This window comes from Rhineura floridana, chromosome 2, assembly GCF_030035675.1.
Source record: "Rhineura floridana isolate rRhiFlo1 chromosome 2, rRhiFlo1.hap2, whole genome shotgun sequence".
Lineage (NCBI taxonomy): Eukaryota > Metazoa > Chordata > Lepidosauria > Squamata > Rhineuridae > Rhineura > Rhineura floridana.
In genome coordinates, this window is record NC_084481.1 from 222,124,669 (window position 1) to 222,137,915 (window position 13,247).

The following is a 13,247-nucleotide window of genomic DNA, read 5'->3' on the forward strand; positions in this document are numbered from 1 at the left end:
TGTTGGTAAAGACCAGGTCACTCGGGCATGGAGTGCATTCTTCCCAAAGGAGTGAATGGGGAAGAAAGGCGTGTGACGAGCCTGCGGTCTTTCTCTGTTGACTGTGGTTTGTCTTAGTGGCCTGGCTTTGTCATTTCTCGCCTGTTGTTCCAGATGGATGCTTACTTATTTTGCTCCACAGGACTTAATTGAGAATGAAGCTTATTCCTGTTGGGTAGTACGAGACTCTCATTTGCAGAGCCTGGGACCTTGGGAGCAAGGAGAAGGATAAATGTATTATATTTATGTATTACATTTATACCCCACTTTTCTTCCAAGCAGCTCAAGGTGGCTACATGATTCTCCCCCTCACAGTTTTTTCTCCCACAACAACCCTGTGAGGTAGGTCAGGACTGAGAGCTAGCGACTGACCCAAGGTCGTTTCTTCTAAAACTATCTAAGCCAGTGGCCAACCCCACAATCTTGTGGCAGTGAGTTCTACAAGTAAACATGATTTTGTTCTTTTGTTGCCGGTCTAACTGTTCTGTAATTCTATAATCCCATTCTTAGGGGAAGGGCTGTAGGTCGGTGGCAGAACACCTGCCTTGCAAGCAGAAGTTCCAGGTTCAGTCCCTGGCATCTCCAAGTAGAGGTGGGAGAGAGCTCCATGTGAAATCCTGGAGAGTCACTGCCAGTCAGTGTAGACAATACTGAGCAAGACAAACCAATGGCCTGATTTGGCAGCTTCCTGTGTTCCTGTAATGTGCACATGTTCAAATAAACCCCTGGAAGTACCAGGGCCTGGGCTTTACTCTTTGTGAGCTGTGAGTCAGAAAGCGCTGAGTTCAAATCTCACATCAGCCGTGGCACGCACTGTGTGACCTTCAGCAACCCTCCATCCAGATTTATGTTATGTGTTCAATACATTTTAATCCCCTTCTGGCCGTTGACACATGAGACGTGAATTTTCAGGACTCTTCCTGTGACTGTAATTTGTTTTAAACTGTTTTTAATCTTGAATTTTAAGTTGTTGTAACCCTCCCTGGGTCCTACTGGTCAAAAGCGGGTAATAAATAAATTTAATAATAATCTTTCCTCCAAGGAGCTGGGGACACTGAATATGGTTCTTCTCAGTGCCCATTTTGATTTTATGCTTATCTGTAATTTTGTGTACACCACTTAGATTTTTTCTGATTAAGTGGTTTATAAATGATATAATATAATCCCCGCAACATCCCTGTGTGGGAGGCAAGGTATTAACTGAGTGAGCCTCTTGGCTGAATGGATATTTGAAACTGGGTCTCATAGGAACATAGGAAGCTGTCTTATACAGAGTCAGAACACTGATCAGTCTAGCTCAGTATTGTCTACACTGACTGGCAGTAGCTGTCCAGGGTTTCAGATGCAGGATATTCCCAAGCCTACCTGAAGATGCTGAGGATTGAACCTAGGTCATTCTGCATGCAAAACAGATGCTCTGCGGCTGAGAAACAGCCCATCTGAAGTCTTTGTCCAGCACTCTGACCATTACACTGCACTGATTCTCTGAATCTGCAACGGGGATAACTGGTTGGGCGTACAGGGATATTGAAACAGTTACTGATATAAATGAATATATGAGAAGTGCTTTGGATGCTCCAAGAGCGCAGTGTAACAAAGGACTCTTGCTGCTTCCTATCTCAGACACAGTCTTGTCCTCCGATGTGCAGAGTGTGCACATGTAAATGTTCTGGGGGCCTTTTGTTATATGGTGATGTTTTAGTATTTGTACAATCCAGAGAGCATGCGTGAGCAAGTTTCCTGGGTCCATGAAGTCACTCGACCTTTTTTAAAAGAGAAAAGACACAGGGCTAGCGTTCCTGCCATCTGTTCGTAATCGGAACCTGGCCTCCAAGCCTGTTTGTACAGTTGCTGCATAGTTGTTTTAGGGTTGTGCTGGAATTTGGTGCATAGATGGCAGTGGCCGTGCCATGTTGGCTTTGATGTGTCAGATGCATCGGTCACCGAGGTGTTTACAGCTGTTGTGCCTTCTCTTGTAAATTCCACCCGTGCAGCTGTTCGAAACGCTTGGCTCCCAACCTGACTAGCCACTTATTTTAAGTGAAATGACCTTTTTTAATCCTCTTGCCTTGATCATCCCACCTTCGGCTATAAACCATGGTTGGAAAATATTCCTTATAAATATATATATATATAGCAGCAATGCAGAAGGTAGGTAAGCTGTCTAAGTGGGGCGGTGGCAGCCTGGATAGGCAGGAGGTCAGTAAACTGCCTACATGGTGGGGGGCAAGTGCCTGGGGGCATTTTGGGAGTGGCCTGGGGGGCTGTTTTGGGAGTTGCCTATGTGTATGTTTAGGAGTGTTTGGTGTGTGTGTGTGAGAGAGAGAGTGTTTCTCTGTGTGTGTTCTGGAGTGTGTGTCTGTGTGTTTGGGAGTCTGTATGTGTGTTTGGGAGTCCCTGTGTGCATGGCACGCAAAGTGAGCAGGGGCAAGGGCCCTAGTATATGTGTACGTGTGCACGCTCGCGTTCGTGCACGCACAAACACTTTCCTCACTATTCCAAACCCTTAACATGCTTAGAACAGCTTGATAAGGAGTAATCTTTGTGATCAAAACTTTTCCTTTTTCTAGGGATGTCTTTTATTCTTTTCCTGCCCCAGTGGTAAATTCTCTTAACGCACAGGACAGTAACTCCCCATATTTATTATTATTATTATTATTAGCATTTATTAGTCGCTTTTTTCCTAAAATAGGACTCAAAGCGACGTACAAAAAGGAAAACAAAAACACATTGCATATGAAAGAGCCTACGGCAAGTCAAACAATGGCAAAAACAATTTCAAGCAAAATAATACAACAATAATAGAGAAAAAGCAAATGGTAAATATAACAGCAACACAAAAACCATCCCAACACTATAAATATAACATAACACATTGTAACAATCCTATTACACAGCTAGTTATAGGAAGTTTGGGCGGCAGGCGCTGGAAGGGTGCTGCTAGCAGACCACGCCGGAATAGGGGAACACGGGACAGATGCATTATATCCATCCCATGCTCAGAACCAGACGGAAACTGGGGGACGCAAGGTTCCTACCGACCTTCGACTGCTGTTATGTAATGCCAGGTCTGTGGCTCAGAAAACCTTGCTCATCCATGATATGATCTTGGATGGGCGCGCAGACCTGGCATGTATTATGGAGACTTGGCTGGACGAAGCCTCTGCTCCAATTCTAGAGGCCATGTGTCCGCCAGGTTTCCGTTACGCACAGCAGCCGAGGGTGGGAAGGCGGGGAGGGGGCGTGGCAGTCATCTACCGAGAGTCCTTGGTTTTTGCCAGACCTCCCCTCCATAGGACTCAATTTGTTGATTGTATGTACTGGAGGTTGGGCCCGAAGGGCAGTTTAGGGATCTTGCTGGTGTACCGCCCACCCCGCTGCACGGCAGATTCCCTGGCCGAGGTGCTGGAGGTGGTCTCGGCTGTACGGGCATTGTCCCCAGAGCTGTTAGTTCTGGGTGACTTTAACGTGCATGCCGAGGCCGCTCTCATAGGAGCCCCTCGGGATTTCCTGGAAACCATGGCTTCCTGGGAACTGTACCTAAGTAATACTGGGCCCACCCATGTAGCCGGTCATGCTCTCGACCTAGTATTTGCCCTGGGAGAGGAGAGAAGTGGTCTGAAGTTGGGAGTGATTCTTGCCACTCCTGTGTCATGGTCAGACCACTACCTGGTAAATATGGACTTCTCGTTGCCATGCCCCCTCCGCAGGGGTGAAGGACCTATTAAAATGGTCCGCCCCAGACGCCTGATGGATCCGGATGGATTCCTGACTCCGCTTGGGGAATTGGAACCTGCTGAAGGTCGCCCGGTCGAAACCCTGGTGAAGGAGTGGAACGTGGGGATCATCAGGGCATTAGACCGGGTGGCTCCGAAACGTCCTCTCCCCCTGAATAGAACTCAGCTAGCACCATGGTATACACCGCGGTTGCGTAGTCTGAGACAGGAGGTGAGACGACTAGAGCGCCGGTGGCGGAAATCCCGCTCCGAAGATGTCCGGACACAGGTTAGAGCAGCAGTAGCTGCCTACCAAGTGGCAATAAAGGTAGGAAAGAAGGCTTTCTTTGCTGCCTCTATTGCGTCTGCGGAGTGCTGTCCCAGGAGGCTGTTCCAGGTGGTCCGAAGCCTGGTCGGTCCAGTTGCTCAGGAACCCTTGGAACAGTCAAAGGCCTCCTGTGACTTATTAGCAAAACACTTCGCCGATAAAATCGAACACTTACGGAGCTCGATCCCGTGCGCCGTGGACACAGTGGATGAACCAGAGTTGGCCAGTTGCATGCCGGTAAATTGGGATCGGTTTCGGCTTCTCCCTTCTGAGGAAGTGGACAAGGTCCTTTCATCTGTGAAGCCAACCAGTTGTCTTACTGATCCTTGCCCTTCGTGGCTCCTTATGAGCTGCAGAGAGAATTGGGCGAGGGGATCAAAGCGGTGGTGAACGCATCCTTGAAAGAGGGTGTGATGCCATCAGCCTTCAAGGAGGCAATTGTAAAGCCCATCTTAAAGAAGCCCTCCTTGGATCCCCTGGAAAAACTGGTAGAAAGTATTATTAAAGCTAGATTAACTAAGCACATAGAAGAACAAGCCTTGCTGAAGCAGAGCCAGCATGGCTTCTGCAAGGGAAAGTCCTGTCTCAGTAACCTATTAGAATTCTTTGAGTGTCAACAAGCATATAGATAGAGGTGATCCAGTGGACATAGTGTACTTAGACTTTCAAAAAGCGTTTGACAAGGTACCTCACCAAAGGCTTCTGAGGAAGCTTAGCAGTCATGGAATAAGAGGGGAGGTCCTCTTGTGGATAAGAAATTGGTTAAGAAGCAGAAAGCAGAGAGTAGGAATCAACGGACAGTTCTCCCAATGGAGGGCTGTAGAAAGTGGAGTCCCTCAAGGATCGGTATTGGGACCTGTACTTTTCAACTTGTTCATTAATGACCTAGAATTAGGAGTGAGCAGTGAAGTGGCCAAGTTTGCTGATGACACTAAATTGTTCAGGGTTGTTAATACAAAAAGGGCGTCCTCCACTCTTTGGAACTCCCTCCCACAAGATCTCCGGCACGCCTCTTCCCTAAATGTGTTTCGGAAAGCCTTAAAGACCTGGCTCTCTCAGCAGGCCTTCAGGGTATCCGGGGAGGGTTAATTGTTATAACTGTAATGCCTCCTGCCCAGTTTTAATATTGTTGCTGCAGATGTATTGTTTTTATATTGTATTATTATATTTTATCAATTGTATTCTAACAAATTTGTAAGTCCCCTAGAGTGGCCATCGGCCAGATAGGCGACGAAGAAATTAAATTTATTATTATTATTATTTATTAGTCAACATGGCAAAAATAGAAAAGAAGTAACACAATTTCAACTTCCGCTTAGCTACTAGAACCACCCCACCCATGATGGTATTTGGCTACTCTGGTCCCGTATGAGTGAAGCAACTTTGCCAGAGAGGCTCTACCCCTTCAGACTGAAGAAGCTGGCCATTGCTGCAATAAAATATCAGCATCCTAGCCAATACAATTTGGACATAAGTAAAAATAAAGGCATCATAATCTACGTTCCCCTTTGCTTATTTAAACCGTTTCTACACTGCTTATATTGAAACAAAACTCTAAGCTGTTTACAGCATAAGTTAGAACATCTTAAGCGTACAGCAAATAAAAAAAATACCAAAGAACTTCTACAGTCTTTAAAATACAGTTAGCTGAACAGGACATCCTCTTTAGCATCAAAATTAACATCGCACGTAAAAATCAACTACAAAAATACAAGAAAATGGCATAATAAAGATAGTAAACAACAATCTGAGGTGCTATACGGATTCGATATGGGATGCTTTTGATAAATACCTAACAGACCTTGAACACACATTTCCTAATACGAAGCTGATCCTTACAGGCGACTTCAATGCTAGAACCGGACCTAATGCCAATTCTCTTTTCTCCTCCAAGTTGTGGCGTGGTGAAGAAACAGAACAGTATGTCCCTCCTGTTGATAGATCATCGAAAGATCTTAAGATCAACTATGGGGGAATATGTCTGACACGGACTGTGGGTAGTCATGATCTGCTGATACTAAATGGCCTTAACCTTCTAGCAGACAGCGGGGAATTCACCTTCATTTCAAACCGAGGAAATAGTGTGATAGATTATGTTATAATATCAAAACAACTATTGAGTTTAAGAATTACTTTTAAGGTGGGAACCAGACAAAACAGTGATCATTTACCCCTTACCTTTCAATCCCATCTCTCGGAGAAATTCCGTTTAAACTCCGAGTATAACCCAATCTTAAACAATATGTATTTCACCCACAAAAAGACGATTTGGACCTCACAACTAGGCGCGAGGATTGCAACCTTTTTTAACACACCAAGGGCCCTGAATATCCGACAACAGCTAATGAAGGACAATAATATAACCACTCTTTTCACCAACTATGCCCAGTTACTTTTATACCTTAACTCTATTTTGGTACCCAAAACCTCTAGAGTTAACTCTACATCAAGAGTAAAATCCAGATGGTTTGATAGCGAGTGTTTAGATCTTAAACGTCAGTTAAGGAATGCCTATTTACAATACCGGCAACAAAACTCTAAAAGCCTTCCCCCGGAATACTACGCCATTAAAAGGAAATATAAGACGGCCTTGGTCACTAAGAAGAGACTGGCCATTCAGGAGGATTGGAAGTCTCTAATCAACGCTGCCAGGACCAAAAATCATAAAAACATCTGGTCAATCATTTCTAATTCGCTGAGGTCCACACCCTACACTCTATGTAATATACCACCTCAAAAATGGGAACGTTATTTTTTAGAACTCTATGAGGATGACCGATTTAATTCCCTAGATTCCATTATTCCCCCAGATTTCTCCGATCTTCCCCATTGGCCTTCTGTCACACAATGGGAAATAATGGATCTGATAAAATCTGCTAAGGCCCCTGGCCTAGATAATATTCCGCCGGAATTGTTGAAAAATTTTCCCGACTGGTGTGTCCCGATATTAGCTAACCTCTTTACAAAAATTAACGATACAGGATGCTTTCCAGAGGTTTGGCGGGAAGCAATAGTTGTCCCAATCTATAAAAAAGGAGATAGAGAGGACCCTTCAAACTACAGGCCAATCAGCTTATTGTCTGTAATTGGCAAACTTTATACGTCATACTTAAAAGTAAAAGTATACAATTGGATGGAGGAAAATAATATACTAGGAGGAGAACAGGCAGGGTTTAGAAAAGGAAGCTCTGTCCTTGACCACTGTCTATTACTGCATTTCCTTGCAGAAAAATATATGAATATTAGGGGAAATGGTCTCTATGTTGCATTCGTGGATTTAAAATCCGCATTTGATTCCATCCCAAGAGATAATCTTTGGAGCAAACTAGCAAAATCTTCAATTGATAAAAGATTACTCTTCCTAATCTACAACTTACACCAACACACTTCTCTGCGGGTTCGCTGTGGCCGTGATGGAGGCTTAACGAACCCAATCACTACCAGAAAAGGAGTTAGACAGGGCTGCACATTAGCTCCCCTCTTGTTTAATCTATATCTTAACGACCTAAATTCCAACTGCGAGTCCAGAGACTACCACCCTCCCAAAATTGGGAGGCAATCCTGCCCCCTCCTTCTGTATGCGGAAGATGCGGCACCTTTCTCTTTCTAAGGTAAGACTTAAACGCCTACTAAGCGCTTTCATGTCCTACTGTAAACAGAACCAGCTAACTATAAACTGTATAAAAACAAAAATTCTAGTGTTTTCGAGACGTAAATCACTCGGCTCCTGGACAGTAAAAGGACAACAAATTGCTTTGGTCTCGCAATACAAATATCTAGGTATCACTTTTCATTCGTCGTTGAATTGGGCTACACATATAAGGGCTGCTATTTTGAATGCACGCATTACCGCTAAAAAAATCCTCCGTTTCTTTTTCCATAAAGGAGGAAGCTACATGCCTGCAGCTATTCAGGTTTTTCAAACCAAAATTATCCCTCAGCTACTGTTTGGATCAGCTATTTGGATCCATGCATTTAATTCCACAGTAGAAGCTGTTCTTTCCTTCTTTTTACGTCGGGTACCGGGTGTACCGAGATGCGTTCCGGCAGCAGCCCTCAGATTAGAAGTAGGTCTTCCCTCCATAGAATGTCTAGCGTGGATGGCGGCCTCTAATTATTGGGCCAGATTATCCCATGAACATCTTCCGGGATACCTAATACATCTTTGGAGTGATTCCTTCTCATCAAGTTGGAACGATAAAATTAGGAGTAAATTATTCTCAATAGGCCTATCACCCGAATATTTAGCAACTCAAACCATAAATTCGGCTAAATGTGATATCCGTACTCGACTCAAGGATATAGATTTACAAACGGCCACCACAATGGCTACAAAAACCTGTTCTCCCATCCACTTTAAATTAAAGGTCGACCCCTACAACCATGCTCCGTATTTGGACTTTCTCACAGTTCCAAATCTCCGTCTGGCCTTCACTAAGGCCAGATTTAATTCCCTTCACTCTGCATTACTTTTAGGGAGATACCAAGGAATTCCCTATGATCATCGTTTATGCCCCTGTGAGAAAGGCAATATTGAAACACTTTTTCATGTTGTGTTTAATTGCCCAATATACGAAACTATACGATATAAATTTTTATCCAACATAACGGAAAATATCTCTTCGATGGCCCCGGATAACATGATTCGCTATATTTTATCAGGATCCAATAAAGAAATTACAATCAGAGCTGCTAAATTTATATATGCCACCCAAATACTACGATCCAAAGTTTGGTCTGACTAATTTGTTTATAGAAGGATAAAATGTATTGCTTTTTATACCTGTTATTTTTAAAGTTTTAACTGATCTGTATTTTGCTATTTGCCTACAATAGGACGGGTCTTTGACCGCAAATAAATAAAACAAACAAACAAGTAAACAACTGAACAAAATAACCTCTAGACATACAATTACTAATGAAAATCAAGTAAATATAAATTCAACCTTTTTAAATAACATGATAGATGATTAGATGGTTTTGTTTTACAACTTTTTTATTTTGCAAATACAACAAAAAGACTAAGAAACATTAACAGCTCACGGTAACAATAAAATAGAATCCAATTCTAACTTAAACATATAAATATAAGTGGTCCATAGCTAAATGAGATTGATGGTTATAAGCTATGCATGCAAACATAGACAGGACAGCGAGATCTTCAGACCACTGAGTAGTGGATGGTGGGCCACTTTGCAACCATAAGGGCTCCCAGGATCCACTTTCACTGTCCATCTGTTAATCCCCACATGACAGGAATAGAATTTAAAAGTACGGGAACATCCACAAATATCAAGGATTTTTCCAAAGCAAATACAAGCAATAATTTCTGGCCAGAAAGAAGTCATCACAGGACACACACCATCATGCCTCAAAAAGCCATTATCGACATTACATTGCCAGCATCTCTCTGAACTGGCTCATTCCTTCCTATAAAGGTGCTAGGGTGTCCCTTCAGTTTGATTTGGAATTAAATTCAGCAAAGCAAGGGTTAAAAAGCTTGATTTCTTTCTTTTTTTCCCCTCTTTCTTTTCTGAGTCCAGACCCTGCACACTTATATGAGCATCACTGGCACTGCAGTGGGGTCCAAATGACCCTCCCTAACCTCTCTTTTCTTTCCTGCTTACCAGTGACCGAAGGGAGGTCTCACTGGAGGCCTCCGTGCAAGCTTTCCTTTTCTCTGAGGCACTCTGAATGATGCAATGGCAGCATCACAGGGAACCTGGGAAATAGAGTTTTCCAAGGGCACCCGAGACTTTAGTGTGGATGTCAGGTACCTTAGAAATATGTGTGTGTGGAATGCTTTTCCCAGGGATATGCACCTGGTGCCATTATCAGTTTTTATTTACTCGGGCTTTTGTGAATTAAGTTGACCCTTATGATCGTACTCATTGAGGTGGGTAGAACTTGTCCTTATGAATATGTCATTGGATAAACATTTTATTGATTTTTGTGTTCAGTATTTTACATTTTCTGGTGGTGGTGGTTGTTATTCATTCAATGTATATCCCGCCTTTCCCCCCAAAGGAGTGTCTGTGGTATTTCATCTTATTAAGTCACTTTGAGACTTTATCTTTTGTATAAATTGACTGACAAAATGCAATACATAACAATAATTATAATGATGATGCCATCTCAGGACGTTTTAACACTTGAAACCCAGCAAAAGTCAGGATTAAACCAGCTTCCCAGTGAGTTCCATAAACTGGGAACTGCTTCAACATGTCTTTGATGACCCGTTGGTGTGTGGGTTGCTGCATTCAGGAATGTATCCATACCAGATCACACTAGGTGCTGTAGGAAGAGGTGGTCCTTGAGACATAGTTTCAGATACCAAAACATCCACAATCTCCTCCCCTGCCCTCCACTAGTCTTGCCTATACTCCCGAAATGCAACATGGAGGAATGAATCGCCACTCTTGACATTCAGTGGCCAATTATCCCCTCCAAAGGACAGTTAGATGTGTTGGTGATAGCAGCATTTCTCTTAATAATTACATGCGGAGGAAAGGTCTCTTATAGGTTATTAGCTGTGATAAGTAAACATTGTCTCTGGGTTCAGAGTCCTTGCAGCCTTGCATGTCAATTGCTGGGGAGAAAACGGGGGGGGGAGTGTCCTGCTTGTGTGTCCTGGAAGTGCGTGGCTGGGTCTGATGTAGGAAACAGAATGCTTATCTAGATGGACCCCCAACAGAATCAGCAGAGCTCTTCTTACGTTAATACCGGAATAAAGTTTTGGTGGTACAAAGCCAGGAATAGTTAAGCAGCCATTGGCCCAGCGCTCAGAATAATTTACTTTGGTGCATGCATGCCTTTTTAGCTTGCTGCCAAATAGTGTTATAAACAACAGCAAGGGGCGGGGAACATCTGTGGCCCACCAGATGTTGTTGGACTCCCATCAGCCCTAGCCAGCATGGCCAGGGATTATGTGAGTTTGGAGTCCAGCAGCATCTAGGAGGGCCACATCTTTTCTCCATCCCTGAAATAAAGAAACTTCCTGTCCCAGCCTCTCACCCCTTGGCTCAAGATGCACTTTACTCCAGACCCCAGAGATGTGCTGCTCTGGTCATCCCAAATTACTTGACAAATTTGGAAGCAATATGGCTGTGTAAAAAACTCCTCTTATGGGTCTCATGCAGAGGGAACAGCCTTAGTTTGTCTCCTTTCCTTACTGCTACATCTCCTAGAACAGCTGAGGCTCTCTGCTCTCGTTTGCCATTACTCCGAGGGGGCCTCAGGCGCGAACAGAAAGAGCTCTCTCCGGGAAAGGGCAGGACTCGTTGATAGCTGGTGAACTGCATTGTCACACAATCCTGCATGTGAAGCATCCAGACGCCGCCCCCTCCCCCACCGATTCCTCATAAAGGATGATGAGGTTGGCTCCTGGAATCCTGGCAGACGAAGCAGCTGTGTTGGTCTTCTACATATATGGGGCAGCTGCAGAGCCAGCTGTCGCTTGGTGCGAATCATACGGCAGAAGATGCTGTAAATAGACGTGTGTGGGGTAATCTAATACCTGGCAGCCTCTGGCTTTTTCGCTGCAGGCCAACTTCCAGGTCCCAATCTCTGTCCCCTCCCCCAGCTGCCACTCCACAAAGCAGAGTACAAAACAGAGGGCACAGAGGAGTAGATGGGCAGAGAGAAGAGCAAACTCTTACAACTGTTTTTTTATATATATATAACCTCGGCTGCTTCTCTGTGTGTTCAGTCTCCTCCACTTGTGAGATCTTTTGTAACCATCTTCACGCGTAAGGGAGGGCACTTTGGTGAACCTTGGGCTTGAATGGCTTCGGTTTTTACGCTGAAAGGGACTAGAAACTCTAGTTCTTTAAAGTGGAGTAGAAGACTTTGACGTGCATTCTGCCATGAACCGTACAGCAGGGTTCTTGCAGAGGTTTTAACCATTCTAACACCCTGGCTTTTAACCAACTAGTTGACGTTTGTTGCGTTTATATCTCACCTTTCCTCTAAGGAGCTCAAGTTGCCACTCATCATCAACATTATTATTATTTACATCTATATCCCCCTTTCTTCCAAAGAGCTCAAGGTGGCATACAAACATGGTTCTCCTCCTCCCAATTTTATCCTCACAGTAACCCTGTGAGGTAGGTTAGGCTGAGAGACAGTGACTAGCCCAAGAAGGACACCCAGGCCACATCCACACCAGACATTTATTCCACGTTAAACAGTCATGGCTTCCCCCAAAGAATCTTGGGAAGCGTAGTTGGTGAAGGGCGCTGAGAGTTGTTAGGAGACCCGTATTCCCCCACAGAGAGCTGCAGTAGCCAGAGTGGTTTAACAGTCAGCTCCTCTTCCCAGAGAATTCTGGGAATGGGAGCTCTGTGAGGGGAATAACTTTGAGCTTTATGGCCAAGCAGTCCGACACTCTAATCACTACACCATAGTGACTCTTTCCCATGGTTCTCCCCCTTCCCACTTGATCCTTCCCACAACCTTATGAGGTAGGTTAGTCCAAGAAACAGTGACGCTAAGGTATAACCCAGTGAAGCTGAGTGGGGATTTGAACTCTGGTCTCCCAGGTCATATTCCAAGGCGGCAGACACACTGGCTGCTTTGAAGCCAGCCAGTCTTTTTCCACTGGCTTTCATTCAAAATGCATTTGCCCACAACTGAACACATCTCCTTTCCCTGCTGCTGATATCAGATCTTTTAGGACTGCCCACAGCAAAGCTTTGGACCAGTCACTGCTTCTGCCCAACCTCCAGCAAAGCGTGTTCATTGGACCCACCACTGAGTGGCAACGAGTTGATCTACCAGCCAGTTTTGATTTCTGTGTGAAGCCAGTTTCACGGAGAAACGCCCTAGAGCTGCATTTCCTCAGGTTTTGGAGTAAAAAAAGGGCAGAGTAGTGACTAGCATCATGTGTCTCTGGCTTGAGAAAACAGAGCTAGAGGCACACTGAAGCCAACACAGCCAGAAGTGTGTCTCTACCCCACCACTCTAACCCAGGAATGAGGAAACTGTGACTCACCAGATGCTGTTGAACTCAGACTCCCATAATCCCTGACTGTTGGCTGTGCTGGCTGGGGCTGATGGGAGTTGGAGTCCAGTAATGCCTAGAGGGCCACATATCCCACTTCCTGCTGTAACCGCTGTACCACACTAGCTACTTAAAACATGGCACTATTCTGATACCATTGATA

At 44.4% G+C, this 13,247-nt stretch overlaps 1 protein-coding gene across 1 annotated transcript in view; it reads left to right on the top strand.

Annotated features, from left to right (window-relative positions):
• AKT1 (AKT serine/threonine kinase 1) overlaps positions 1-13,247 on the top strand; it is a 178,895-nt gene that overhangs the window by 149,445 nt on the left and 16,203 nt on the right. The gene's annotated exons all lie outside the window — the stretch shown is intronic.